The 14,238-nt window shown below is 44.5% G+C and overlaps 1 protein-coding gene across 5 annotated transcripts in view; it reads right to left on the reverse strand.

Moving 5' to 3' along the window:
• Positions 1 to 14,238, reverse strand: part of nrg1 (neuregulin 1) — a 204,323-nt gene that overhangs the window by 44,159 nt on the left and 145,926 nt on the right. The window contains exon 1 of one of the 5 annotated variants that reach the window (XM_080195090.1): positions 2,716 to 2,823. The exons of the other annotated variants lie outside the window; for them this stretch is intronic. The gene's annotated coding sequence lies outside the window, so the exon portion shown is untranslated. Of the gene's footprint in view, positions 1 to 2,715; positions 2,824 to 14,238 lie in introns of those variants that run through there. 5 annotated transcript variants of the gene reach the window in all.

Here is a 14,238-nt window from a genome sequence, read left to right on the forward strand (position 1 = left end):
CGGGCATTCTCTCTTCCACCTTCTTCCAGCGGGAAAGGATACAAAAGTCTGAGGTCACGTACCAACTGACTTCAGAGCAGCTTCTTCCCTGCTGCCATCAGACTTTTGAATGGATCTACCTTGCATTAAGTTGATCTTTCTCTACACCCTAGCCATGACTTCAGTATTGAATCCCTACAGTGCAGAAGGAGGCCATTTGGCCCATCTAGCCTGCACAGACAAAAATTCCACCCAGGCCCTACTGCTGCAACCCCAAGCATTTACCTTGTAAATCTCAGAAAGGACAGCAGGACTAGGGGGCACAGCCTCAAGATAAGAGGGGGGGTGCAGTTTAGAACAGAGTTGAGGGGGAACTTCTTCACTCAAAGGGTGGTGAATCTCTGGAATTCTCTGCCCGTTGAAGTGGTGGAGGCTACCTCGCTAAATATATTTAAGACGCGGGTAGATAGGTTTTTGGTAGGCAAGGGGATTAAGGGTTATGGGGAGAAAGCGGGAAAGTGGAACTGAGCCACTTCAGATCAGCCATGATCTTATTGAATGGCGAGGCAGGCTCAAAGGGCTAGATGGCCTACTCCTGCTCCTATTTCTTATGTTCTTATGTTCTCCCTGTAACTAAGTGGCAATTTAGCACAACCAACCAACCTAACATCTTTGGACTGTGGGAGGAAACCGGAGCACCCGGACGAAACCCACGCAGACACAGGGAGGAAGTACAAACTCCACACAGACAGTGACCTGTGGCCAGAATTGAACACGAGTCCTTGGCACTGTGAGGCATCAGTGTTAACGATTGTACCACCGTACTGCCCTGTAATGCTACATTCCGCACTCGCTCCTTTCCTTCTCTGTGAACGCTATGCTTTCACTGTATAGTGTGCAAGAAACAATACTTTTCACTCACTGCCAATACATGTGGCAATAATAAAACAAATCAAATTTTGCCTTTAAGTGCAATGAACAGTTTACGTGTCACAACCAAGAAGAACATTTGTGATTTACTGTTATCAGAAATAGTACTGGATACATGTCCCTTGTTCTTAAGCCTGGTTGGTACAACCTCTACCTGCGGGACAGATTGGTTAGCTAAAACAAAGAGATGTCAGAATGGAACTGGAGGCTGGGTTAGCACTGGGCAGGAGTTTTATCTGTGACTCTTGTCTTTCCTATCTGCTCTGCTCAGAGGTTCCTGCATTTTCTTTTTTTATGTACACAACAGATTTCCAGAATCTCTTTTATTGTGAAGCGACACATCTAACTTGTCTGAACGATCTGTGTACCGATTTTATTTGAAAATTAATTACTATGAACAACTTGACATCAGGTCCAGAGCTGCGAAAAGAACGATATCTTCTGCTGGCAAATTATAACTAAAACTGCTCCCCACCCCCCTCGCCGCCTCAACAAACTTCAAGATACCCCTCCATCAACTCTTACCATCAAATAAATTGGCGATTTTAATCAGCTTAAAAGACTCAACCCTGTCCCCCGCCCTACTGTCTCGATGCTCTTAAGCCCCCTCACTTCTGTGCTGGAGACTCCCTTCATTTTCCTAATTGAACAGGCGCCTCAGATGTTGTGAGTTCTGAAATGCTTCTGTCAGCCGCTGTAACTTTGGATGAGTGGACTTCAGGCTAACATGTTACATGAGCGAAAGAGAAGCAAAGTGAGAATTGACGTTCTTGTGTTAGGCAGAGGGATATAAAGAGGAAGGAGTTATATTAAGCACTATAATTGCCTTTCACAACCTCTTGTATTCCCCGGCTCACTCTGCTCTTCCCTCTCTCCCATACGTGGCACGTGTGTAACTTCATCTGATCCCACGCTCGAACGAGTAAAGCATCGGATTTGGCTACAAATATTGACAGCCTCGGCTTAACTATCCATAGAGCATTAACTCTTTGACCCACTGAGACTAAAAGCTTCCAACTTGGCCAGCCAGCGCAGAGAGAGAGGAGAATGGAGCACAGAGAGAGCTTGACAACAGAGAACCCAAAGGAAACCCGCTGGAAAATCTCAGCAGGTCTGGAAGCAACTGTAAGGAAAGGAAAGAGCTGACGTTTTGAGTCCAGATGACCCTTTGTCAAACCTTTTGAGAATAAGAGGTTGACAGTGAACAGCACATAAGCTGTAAATGAAGTGCTGTAACGTCAGGTCGTAATACCTCACGTCAGCGTGTAGGCTGCAGAACCAAATAGGAGCAGTGCTCATACTAAAAACCAACTGATCTTTATGGCTTTAGTTCTTTTTTTGATCCTCATACCCTGATGGCAAAGCCGAGTGAAATGATATTAAAAAAAAAATCTGAAATCCTCATTTTTATTCTTCATTTTCCAAATATTGATTTTAAGAGGCTTTGGGGAGGAGGAGGCCCAACGTTGTGAGAAAAGAAGTGATGTTCCATCACAGCAGAGTGTGAGGGTGGGAGAGGGAGGTGAGAACACAATTCCTGGAGCTGAGCTGATGGCTGCTTTTCAGAACATCACAACAACAACAACAACAACAACAACTTGCATTCGTGAGGCGCCCTTAATGGGTGCCTGGCAGCATCGAACATGATCTGGTGCTGCCGCCGTCCAGGTCACTTGTAACCTGCTTCATAACAAACCCCTCTGAAAGCACAGCGACCAGCGTTGTTGATATTCGATAGAACGTCGCTCAAATTAAAGACTAAACCCACAAAGTTAACCATTCAATTTGTAATTGTAATTCACTCACAAAGGATTTGACTGAATGGGCCTTCACCCGTTTTTAGAGGACCATACTAAAGCTCCACAGTATTTGCACACTCTGTTCCAACAAAAGACTGTTTTGAACAGTTTTTCTTCTGTGGTTCAAAGAGACGTCCATCTTCCTCATTCTACTCTCATTTAAAGAAACTATAACCTGTGATATAGAACCTCCATATCGCACAAACCCTTCAAATCGCTGGGGGTACAGAGGGAATCTAGTTTGAAGTGTATGACCAGCTCCTTAGCCTGCGCTCATAAGGCTCTTTGCGAGACAGCTTACTTTCTCACCAGCTGCTGGCTGGCTGCCTCACAGGCTGCAGTTTAACCCCCGCTTTGCCAACACATCAACCTCCACAGCTTTACTCAGGATGTCTTTGTGTCAGTGCAAATCTACCTTCGCGTTCTTATCCTTTTTTTAAAAAGCTGAACACACATATTGAGTGTCCTCAGTCTGAAGTAGGGAAAGGAACTTAGAACCGTAGAATCCCTACCGTGCCAAAGGAGGCCATTTGGCCCATCAAGTCCGCACCAACTCTCTGAAATCCCACCCAGGTCACCCTCCACCTGCCCTATCCCCGTAATCCTCCCTATTTACCATAGTCAATCTACCTAACCAGCATATCTTTGAACACGAGAGGTGGAATATTATGTCCTCGCCAGGGTGAGACCAACTGAGAAATCCGTTCTTCCAGCCTCACCCACCCCAATTTTGGGGCGGGCGGGCCGGTGAAATTCTGGCCTCAAGGGCAATTCAGCATGGTCAATCCACCTAACCTGCACATCTTTCACACTGTGGGAGGAAACCAGAGGAAACCCACGCAGACACGGGGAGAATGTGCAAACTCCACACGGACATTGACCCAAGGCCAGAATCGAACCCGGGTCCCTGGTGATGCGAGACAGCAGTGCTAGCCACTATGCTACTGTCCCACTTGGGCAGCAAGGTCACTCACAAGATTTTAAATACTAGGCAAGAACGCCGACTCTCCCACGACAATTAGTCTAGAGGCTGGAGGCTGTGGACTGGCTAGGAATTGTTGTAAAAAGGCACACATTGGAGATTAGGTCAGAGTAAAACGCGCCCTACTGTATGGGGAGGTGTCAGACAACCAGTGTGTAGGAAAGACAAATAATCCACAGCAACAGTAAGACAGACTAAAAAGAATGACAATTGACTCGCTTGTAACTTATCTACACTCGTGCGTGCTTATATGACCGGGGCACAGAAAAAAACTTGGGAGGACTCCAGAAATAAAATACCTTCTTGGAAAATATTGAAAATCAAAGGCCTGAAAGCCTGGACCGGTCAGCGTGAATCAGAGACGCATTTCTCACACAGCATCAGCAGCCAGCCAGCACTAGGATATCCCAGCAAAGCCAAAACTTGGCCACAGTCAGAAAAAATATCAACGTTTCAGAGCTATTGAGATGTTAGCACTTTTGAGTGGATGACAAACTGCCCTCCACCACCCCCCCTCTTCCCCCTCCTCCCCTGCACCCTCTCCTTTAACTCTCTTACCTGGGAGGAAGCGCATTTTTTTAAAATGCTGCGGCAGATAAAAACGTCTCGTCCCAAGATCGGGTGATCTCGCCCTAACACTTACTGCAGTCGGCTCAAGCAAGCTCGAGAGGTTGCTCCTGTGACTTCTCTGAAATGATCTCAGGACCTTTCTCTTTTTTTTTTGTTTGCTGGTTTAAGTATACTCCTTTGGCCACGTCATTGCACCATCTGATGTGCACTTGTGATGGTCGACAGGCACAGAGACGTCAGCCACAGGGGAATGGAGCGCCCAGCTCTAAGACAGGCACAAGGGAACACAACTCAAAGAACAAATACCATCCGTGCCTTCAAGTGCAGGCAGGAAGTGCAGCAACTGCCTCAAAACACTTGTCCTGTCATTGCTTCCAGGACAGATAAAGATTTTAAGAATGGGAATCAGCTCACGTAACTTATTGTCATATTGAATCAATACAGCCATCAAATCAAGCTGCCAAACCCTTCTACCCAAATGAAAGAACGCAAAGTGTGATTGTCCACGCTAATTGCTCCATCTTCTACAACTAGCAACAAGGACAAACGTAATCAGCCCCGAGCCACCCCTTTCTTCCCAAAGCCACCTCGTACTTGCACTCACACCGCGACGGTCAACTTGTTCGCAGGTATTTTTAACCCCACATTAGCCGAGACTGAAAACAATGACACTTCTGAATCCTCACTCGCACAATACACCTCTCTGGAATCCTCATGCCATCTCAGACGAGGGCGACCTAGCTTCTCCTCGCGCCGGCTGTTTAAAAAGCAGGACGTGGTCCAGAGGCTCGGTCAATTTAATGGGCATCCTGTGTAAGACTAGACAACCCCTCATCAATCCTTCAGTCGGACCATTTCTCTGTCGAGAAAGAGCCAGGTGGCAAATCTAGTGAGAAGGAGACAGTGACCTTTCTCGATACTCTACCTTCCATTATTCCTACCTTCCTTCTAATCGAGAGTATTTAGTCCCCATGACCCTAAGTCAATTCTCTTCACAGAAAATCATTACAGTGCAGATGGAGGCCATTCGGCCCATCGAGTTGGCACCAGCTCTCTGAGAGAGCATTCAACCTAGTCCCACTCCTTTTCCCTGTAACCTTGCACTTAATTCCTTTTCAGAAAGCAACCCTTTCCGATACCTTGATTGAACCTACCTCCACCGCCTTCTCAGGAAGTTCGTTCTGGATGCCAACACCCTTTGGGTGGGAAAAAATTTTCCTCCCATCTCTTCCACTCCTTTGGCCCATTATTTTGAATCTATGCCATCTGGTTCTTGATTCTCTCTTGAGTGGGAACAGTCTCTCACTATTTACCCTGTCCATACCCTTCAGGATCTTGAGTCTCTTTGTCAAGTCTCTTCTCAGCCCTTTTCCCTCCACGGGAGACGGTCGCAAACCTCTCCAATCTACAGCTACAGATCTTTATCCCTGGAATCCTTTCTGCGAATCTCCTCTGTACTCTCTCTCCATTACCTACACATCCTTCCTCAAGTATGGTGCCCAGAACTGGGTGCAGTAGTGCGAAAGCCATGTTTATAAGCAACGGCGGATAAGATCTGATTAATGTGGGATCGAGCGTGCGTGATTCTGCGACAGTTCCGTTAACTGCTGTCCAATTGAATGGTGCCTCAGTTCTCAATAAAATTATGTTATATAATGACAAGATTACTTTCACAAAGATAAGCTCAGGAGAGCGAGGGTTGATGGGGAGAGCTCTGCCTGTGCTCTTGCTTCACGTTCTGTATTTAAAATCTAATAATAATGCGTGCAAACAATCAGCTGACAATTAATCATCAGGAGCGGGGGGGTCACAAAATCAAAAAAGCAATTATTAACATGCTGATATCAATATTACTCAAATGGCCAGGGGGCCCATACCGAACAGACTGTGTGTTTGGCCAGATGGGTCAAGGATAGATAAATTGATGCAAAATGACAGGGAAAAGTTTCTCTTCAATTAACAACTTATCTGTAAACTTACATCTTAACCATCTCTCTCTGTAGAAGATGTAACAATAATCTAGAATCACCCACCCTACCTTCCCTCCTACAAAGGTTGCGGATCGTGGGGTAATTTAAGTTGCACCCAAAAGGAGCTGGGTAGAGCTTAGTTCAGAAATTTGACAGGTTCAGGGGAAAAACTTGGGGGAAGAGATTAAACTGGGCTGGAACAGGGACGATAGGCCGAGTGGCATTCTTCCCTTGTTGTAAAATGTTGTGATTCTATGAAGGAGCGTCGAGGGTTAAGGGTCCAAAGGAAGATGGAAGTCGATGAGGTACAGATCAGCTATACCCAAACTGAATGGTGGAAAAGGCTTGTTGGGGGGGAGATGGTGGCACAGTGGTAATGTCACTGGCCCAGCAATCGGGCTAATGCTCTAGGGAGTATTATAAATCCCACCGTCGCAGCTGACAGAATTTAAACTCAGTGAAATTGAAAAGCTAGTCTTAGTAATGCTGTTAACAAAAATGATTGCTGCAAAAACCCATCTGGTTCACCAATTTTTTTTTAAGAGCCCCTACAGTGCAGGAGGAGGCCATTCGGCCCATCAAACCTGCACTGACAATCCCCCTCAGGCACTAATAACCTCAGGTATTTTACCCACTAATGCCCTGACACCAAGGCATGGCCAATCCACCTAACATGCACATCTTTGAATACTAAGGTGCACTTTTGCATGGCCAATATACCCAACCTGCACATCTTTGGATTGTGGGTGGAAACCGGGGCACTCGGAGGAAACACACGCAGACATGGGGAGAATGTACAAACTCCACACAGACAGTGGCCTGAGGCCAGAATTGAATCTGGGTCCCTGGCGCGGTGAGGCAGCAGTGCTAACCATTGTACCACATGTCCATTGTGGAAGGAAACCTGCCGTCCTTTGACAGCCGACGTCCCACCAAAGAATAAATTTGTTTAAAAAAGGGCCTGACTTTCTTCCTGAGGCAGCCGATGTTCAACAGGTTTACTTAATCCCAATCACTCTAACGGAGCCTTCGTCATTAATTTTGGATCCCACACACCGAAGCTAAGGAGGTCCGCAGTCACTTGATTGCGGCTGTTCCTTGTGTGGCCGTCTCTCCCCCATTGCCCTCACGTATTCCCGCGTTATGTCCCGAGGAAAAGGGATAGCAGAAAAATCCACGTGATACAAGAGCACTTTGGGAGTCGATTCAAGTTGTTCCAGGAAAACTGAGCTCAGCAGACCAAGAACAGGCCAAGCGAGATGCCTCCTTGACACAACTGGCCGAGTCAGCATCGAGGCACTAAAGAGAATAGTGCCTTGTCCATCACACAGAATAAAATATTGCTGGCACGCGAAGAGGCTCAGTCTCTGAATTCTGCTGACATTCCACAAGCTTCCTCTTTTCAGCTTTCATGACTCGATTAAATTACGGCCTGTATTTCACCTTAGCCGCTTAATAGGCCAGCCAGCTCCTCTGCTGAATCATTGCCGCGTTTCCATAAGGAAATTGCACTCATAATAGAAATGTGCAAAATCTGCAGCAGGACATCAAAGTAGCCTTAAATTACTTCCATCTCCCTGAATGCTGAACCAGTCATTTAGCATCACTTGCTCACTGCTTCATGCCAAAAGTTTGAAACATTTTTCTACATTAAATAGTAAACATAACTGAATATGTCTTGCACTCCCACGCACATACATATCCGCGTAAAATAATCTTCTCGCAGACAAATTTAAATCCTTTAAAACAAATAATTAAGTAGGCCTCAACAACATCCTGACTCCTTCCTAATCTAATTTCCACGAATGAGAAGAATTATACGAGATGGTTTATAGAAGCACATTGAGGCTAAAGTCTCATTCTGTCACCCTGGAGCTCAATTTTCTGCAGTTAAGTTAAACTTAGAGCCAAAACCTTTACATCGTCAAGGATTATTTTCACTTGCTCACTTAGATTTTTAGTTTTGGTGTTGCAATATTATGGCCGCCTTCTGCATTTACTGTGGATTGTGATTCATGGCCCTGGTTCATCACCTTTACAGCACATGAGCAGGGGCAGCATGGTGGCACAGTGGTTAGCACTACTGCCGCACAGCGCCAGGGACCCGGGTTCAGTTCCGGCCTCGGGTCACTCTCTTTGTGGAGTTTGCACTTTCTCCTTGTGCCTGCGTGGATTTCCTCCGGTTTCCTCTCACAGTCCAAAGATGTACGGATTAGGTAGATTGACCGTGCTAATGTCCCGAGATGTGTAGGATAGATGGATTAGCCATGGGAAATGTGTGGGTTTATGTGAATAGGGCAGCAGGAGAGCCTGGGTAAGTTGCTCTTTCAGAGAGTTGGTGCAGACTCGATGGGCTGAATACCCTCTTCTGCACTGTGGGGATTCTGTGATCCTACGAGTGGGAACTTAGACTCAAACAGTAAAAACTCATAAATACTCAAAATTATGTAAATACGGCACGGTAGCACAGTGGTTAGCACTGCTGCATCTCAGCACCAGGGACCCGGTATCGATTGCTAGCATGGGTCACTGTCTGTGTGGCGTTTGCACATTCTCCTCGTGTTTGCGTGGGTTTCCTCTGATTTCCTCTCACTGTCCAAAGGTGTTTGGGTTAGGTGGATTGGCCACGCTAAATTGCCCTTTACTGTCAGGGGGACTAGCTTGGGTGTTTGCGTGGGGTTGTGGGGGGAGGGCCCGGGTGAGATTGTGGTCGGTGAAGACTCGATGGGCCAAATGGCCTCCTTCTGCACTGTAGGGGTTCTCTATGATTCATTTCAACAATATTACGCCTGTCTCTAAAATTTATATAGCTCTGACAAAGGGTTAGCGTGACTCGAAACATTGGCTCTATTCTCTCCACAGATGCAGTCAGACCTGCTGAGATTTTTCAGCATTTTTCTGTTTTTGTTGTTTATGTCTAACCTTGGATTCTGTTTAGTAAGTATGGATTTGTGCTGATTCATTTTGCAGTGACTCATCATGCTTACCAATTTTTGAATTGTTGACTAAGGAAGAATAATGGGGCTTAATGATTGAACTCCTCACAAAACAAAAATATATCCTGAAATAATGACCTTTTCTTGAGGTTTTGATGACATTTCTGTCCTGTTTTAGCTCCACAATCGCAGCTTACTATATACGAACAAATGTTTATTCATCTGAGGCCATCAATGAGGTAATATATGAGTAAGACATGGTCAGGTCTCACGCTGAACACTGCGACCAGTTCTGGTCATCAAGGAGACACTCAAGCACTGAGCTTGCGCATAGAAGAGATGCCCCCCCCTCCACTCTAACAGTGGTCAGACTTATAAGGAAAAGAGGCACCCGAGAGGCAATTTTACAAATGTGTACAAGTGTGTTCAGAGAGTGGAGTTCATAAAATATCATCTTAAATTAAACTGCGAGGGCTAAAACAAAGGACACAGGTTTGAGCTTGAGGGCCCATCCAGAAATTTTTCTTCAAGAAACTATGGAATTTCCAGGTCAGGCAGAGGAGGCATTTAAGAAAGAATTGAACTGTATGATTGGGGGACTTTAACGTTTTTCAAAATGGACGAATTAGAATGGGATGATCATCCATAATTATCTTTCAATTTTGATAGTTGCTTCAATAATCAAGGACCCTGGTGCACCCTGGACATTCTCTCTTCCACCTTTTTCCAGCGGGAAACAGATACAAAAGTCTGAGGTCGTGTACAAACCGACTCAAGAACAGCTTCTTCCCTACTGCCGTCTGACTTTCGAATGGATCTACCTCGTACTAAGTTGATCTTTGTCTACACGTTAGCCATGACTGCAACACTACATTCTGCACTCTCTCCTTTCCTTCTCTATGTAGGTACGCTTGGTTGAGCAAGACACAATACTTTTCACTGCATACTAATACAAGTGACCATAATAAATCAAATCAAGATATTGCTGTGTATAATATGAAAGTATACATCGTTTGCATTGACCATATATAATTTATATACACATATTATATAGGCAATTTGTCAAGCATACATATGACCAGGCACTGTCAATGGTGAATATTATTGGTGACAAAGTGCTTTAACTTTCTTAATATACGGATAATTTTATTTTTGCAGATAGTATTTGTGAGTGTTTGAGTATAATTGCTGTCCTTTCCACTTCTGATGAATAAAGCCTGTGTGACTGACAGGTCGCATTGCAGATACGAGCATGCCAACCCTAACTCCCAGCAACAGCCAGTGAGTGCCCCTTTCTTCAAGAACGTGCAAAATGGACAATAGGAGGTAGAAAAATAAATCTAGTAAGAAGGTTTAAATTTTACTTACATCAAGAGTCAAAACATGCCAGGAAAATTTAGAATAGGTGTTGTACACTCAAAGTTGCAAAAAAAATTGAGAAAACAGGGAGAGAGCCGGGCACACATTGGAAAGAAAGTTAATTCTTAAATCTTAATACAAAATTATACTTGACAGGATTAATTTAGTCAGGTGTTAACCTTATTCCTGATCTTGGGGTAAGCATTATTACTACAATACCAGTGTGAGTTTGCTGGAATTCAAAGATCCTTGACATCTCCATGGATTCTGCCTAATTTGTTAAGGATTTCCAGCATTTATTTAAACCTTAAGAAACATAGAAGATAGGAGCAGGAGGAGGCCATTCAGCCCTTCTAGCCTGCTCCACCATTCACCACGATCATGGCTGATTGGCCCACCGAACTGCCTAATCCTACTTTCTCCCCCATCACCTTTGATCCCATTCGTCCCAAGTGCTGTATCCAGTCATCTCTTGAATACATTCAATGTTTTGGCATCAACTACTTCCTGTGATAATAAATTCCACAGGCTCACCATTCTTTAGAAATGTCTCCTCATCTCTGCCCTAAATGGTCTACCCTATCTGCTCGGCATGTGACCCCTGGTTCTGAACTCCCCCACCATCAGAAACATTCTCTCTGCCTCTACCTTGTCTAATCCTGTTAGAATTTTATAAATTTCTATGAGATCCCCTCATTCATCCGAACTCCAGCGAAAACAATCCTAACCTAGTCAATCTCTCCTCATACATCAGTCCCGTCATCCCTTGAGTCAGCCTGGTAAACTTTCACTGCATTCCCTCGAGAGCAAGAACATTTTTCCTCAGAAAAGGAGACCAAAACCGCACACAATATTCTAGGTGAATTATTTCATTGTTGAAAACTGATAACAGTGGGAGGGTCAGCAATGAAGTGGCTTCCCTGGGCAGTCTAAGGGTTAACTAAATTTCAATGGTGTTCGTGATATGCTCCAGACTTTCATATAAATATAAGCTTCGTTTTCACCTGTGACTAGGACAAATGCTCATTGTGAAGTGGTCGACATTTCAACACAAAAGGCCCGATCACTTAGTTTGTGATTTCAGCACCAAGGACAACTCTTGCTCTGTATCTGAGCCTGGCACCAGGTTCTGCTCCACTCGTGGTTCCTCGTTGCTGTTAAATGAGCTGACGTTTGGATGCCACTTCCAAACATATAGCAGCAACGGGGCTGCCGGCTGATGGTTTTTGGAAATGTCATCTGCGCAAACTGTGCCTCCACCTGAGCCCTAAGAGGCAGTGTCAGTGACATTATCACACCAAGTATGTTCAAGGCAGTAAGCGTGGCCACAAAGTGAACTTTGAATGTTTGAATGTGGAAGTGAATGAAGCATGGGATGGAGCGGGGGGCAATGATAAATCTGGCATATTCCAACTTTCTTCTGGATAAAAGCAAATTACTGCGGATGCTGGAATCTGAAACCAACAGAGAAAATGCCGGAAAATCTCAGCAGATCTGGCATCATCTGTAAGAAAAGGGCTGATGTTTCAAGTCCAGTTGACCCTTAGTCAGACCTGCTGCTTGACCTACCGAGATTTTCCAGCAGTTTGTCTTTTGGTCCCAATTTTCGACTATGGGAGAGACATTGAGTACAGGAGTTAGGATGCTATGTTACAACTGCACAAGACATTGGTAAAGCCACATTCGGAGTACTGTGTACAATTCTGCTCGCCCTGCTATAGGAAGAATATTGTTAAATGTGTTATTAAAATGTCATTAAAGAGTGCAAAAAAGATTTACAAGGATATCACCAGGACTGGAAGGTTTAAATTATAAGAAGAAGCTGGAAAGGCTAGGACATTTTTTGTGGCATATAGGAGGATGAGGGGTGACCTTACAGAGGTCTATAAAATCTTGAGGGGTATAGATAAGGTGAATGCCCATGGTCTTTTCCCCAAGATAGGTAGTCCAAATGTAGAGGACATAGGTTTAAGATGAGGGGGGAGGGTGGGAGATTAAAAAGGGACCTGGGGAGCAATCTTTTCACACAGAGGGTGGTGCGTGTACGGAATGAACTGTCAGGTAAGGTGGTAGAGGTGGGTACAATTACAACATTTAAAAGACATTCGGACAGGCACATGGATGGGAAAGGTTTAGAGAGTTATGGGCCAAATACAGGCAAATGGAACTAGTTCAGTTTAGGAAACATGGTCGGCATGGACGAGTTGGGCCAAAGAGCCTGTTTCTTTGCTCTATATCTCTATGACTCTATACTCACAATATAAAACTATTTTACCGTTACACTGAATACTCATCGGCACAAAGACAATAAAGGTCAAACCTCTTCTGATTGATGTTGCCAGGAAGATGGACAGACTGATGAAAAGCACAAACAACAGACGGATTTATACTTTTTAAGTGCCACTGTTTGTATCCGCCAGGAAAATATCTATGTTGGGATGAGCAGATGGTGAGGTTTAATTGGGAGTTATGGATAATTAAAATTATAAATTCCTCTTCATCGCATGCTGACCTAATTCTAATTGAAATTTTAAAAGGAAAGCTCACTCGGTAAAACCACACGCCATGTAGGATCTGTGCTACTAAAATGTCTATATATATGTATAAAAATAACACACAGACACTGTGACACTGCTGGTAAGAAGCGGCACACTGGGGAGTTACCGGCTGCAGATCCTGCAACAAGGGCAACACGTTTCCTAGGAAGTCATTAGAATCTATTACCCAAATGAGATATCAGCTGCATTGAGTCATGAACAATAGGATTACATACGTGATACCAATAATCAGACACGTAAAGAGGCCGTGTTAGGTAACATGGGGACCAGGAGCTAACCCATTCAGCCCCTGTGCTCCTTCCAATGGCAGATTTGGAAATGTTGCAAGGTGCACTGTTGGTTAATTGGGCAAATTTTATATATTATATATGTATTTATATATATAATATATATGTGTGTTTGTGTGTGCATCTGTGTGTGTGTGCATGCGTGTGGATGTGTGTGTGTGTGTGCATGAGTGTGGATGTATGTGAGTGTGTCTGTGCATGTGTGTATGTGTGTGCACGCGCATGTGTGTGTGAGAGAGTGGGTGCGTGTGTGTGTGTGTGTGTGTGAGTGCATGCGTGTGTGCGTGTAAAAGCAAGCATTGGATTAATCGAGAATCTTAGGACATTATTTAATTTGCTTTTGATTCAGTTGAAAGTACATGCAAGCGAGAACAAGCAGAAAACAAATCCTTTGCAGACCGCTTCATGTAAAGAGGTGATGGCCCAGGGGTATTATCGCTATACTATTAATCAAACAACTCAGCTAATGTTCAGGGGACCTGCGTTCCAATCTCGCCACGGCGGATGTTGGAATCTGAATTCAATAAATAGTATCTGAAATGAAGAATCTACTGATGACCATGAATCGATTGTCGGAAAAACCCATCTGGTTCACTAATGCGCTTCAGGAGAGGAAATTTACCATCTTTACCCGGTCTGGCCTTCATGTGACTCCAGACCCACAGCAATGTGGTTGACTCTCAACTGCTCTAGGGCAACTGGGGATGGGCAATAAATACTGGCCAGCCAGCGATGCCCATGTCCCGTGAATGAATTAAACAAAAAGTGGAAAAAACACAAGCTTTATGAAACGGTTGCTTTAAAACCAGTGCTTTGTTGAGATAGTTTTTTTTTAGAAACAGTAGATACTCGGATTAAGAGTTCTGGA

This window comes from Carcharhinus amblyrhynchos, chromosome 1, assembly GCF_965287045.1.
Source record: "Carcharhinus amblyrhynchos chromosome 1, sCarAmb.v2.hapA, whole genome shotgun sequence".
NCBI lineage: Eukaryota > Metazoa > Chordata > Chondrichthyes > Carcharhiniformes > Carcharhinidae > Carcharhinus > Carcharhinus amblyrhynchos.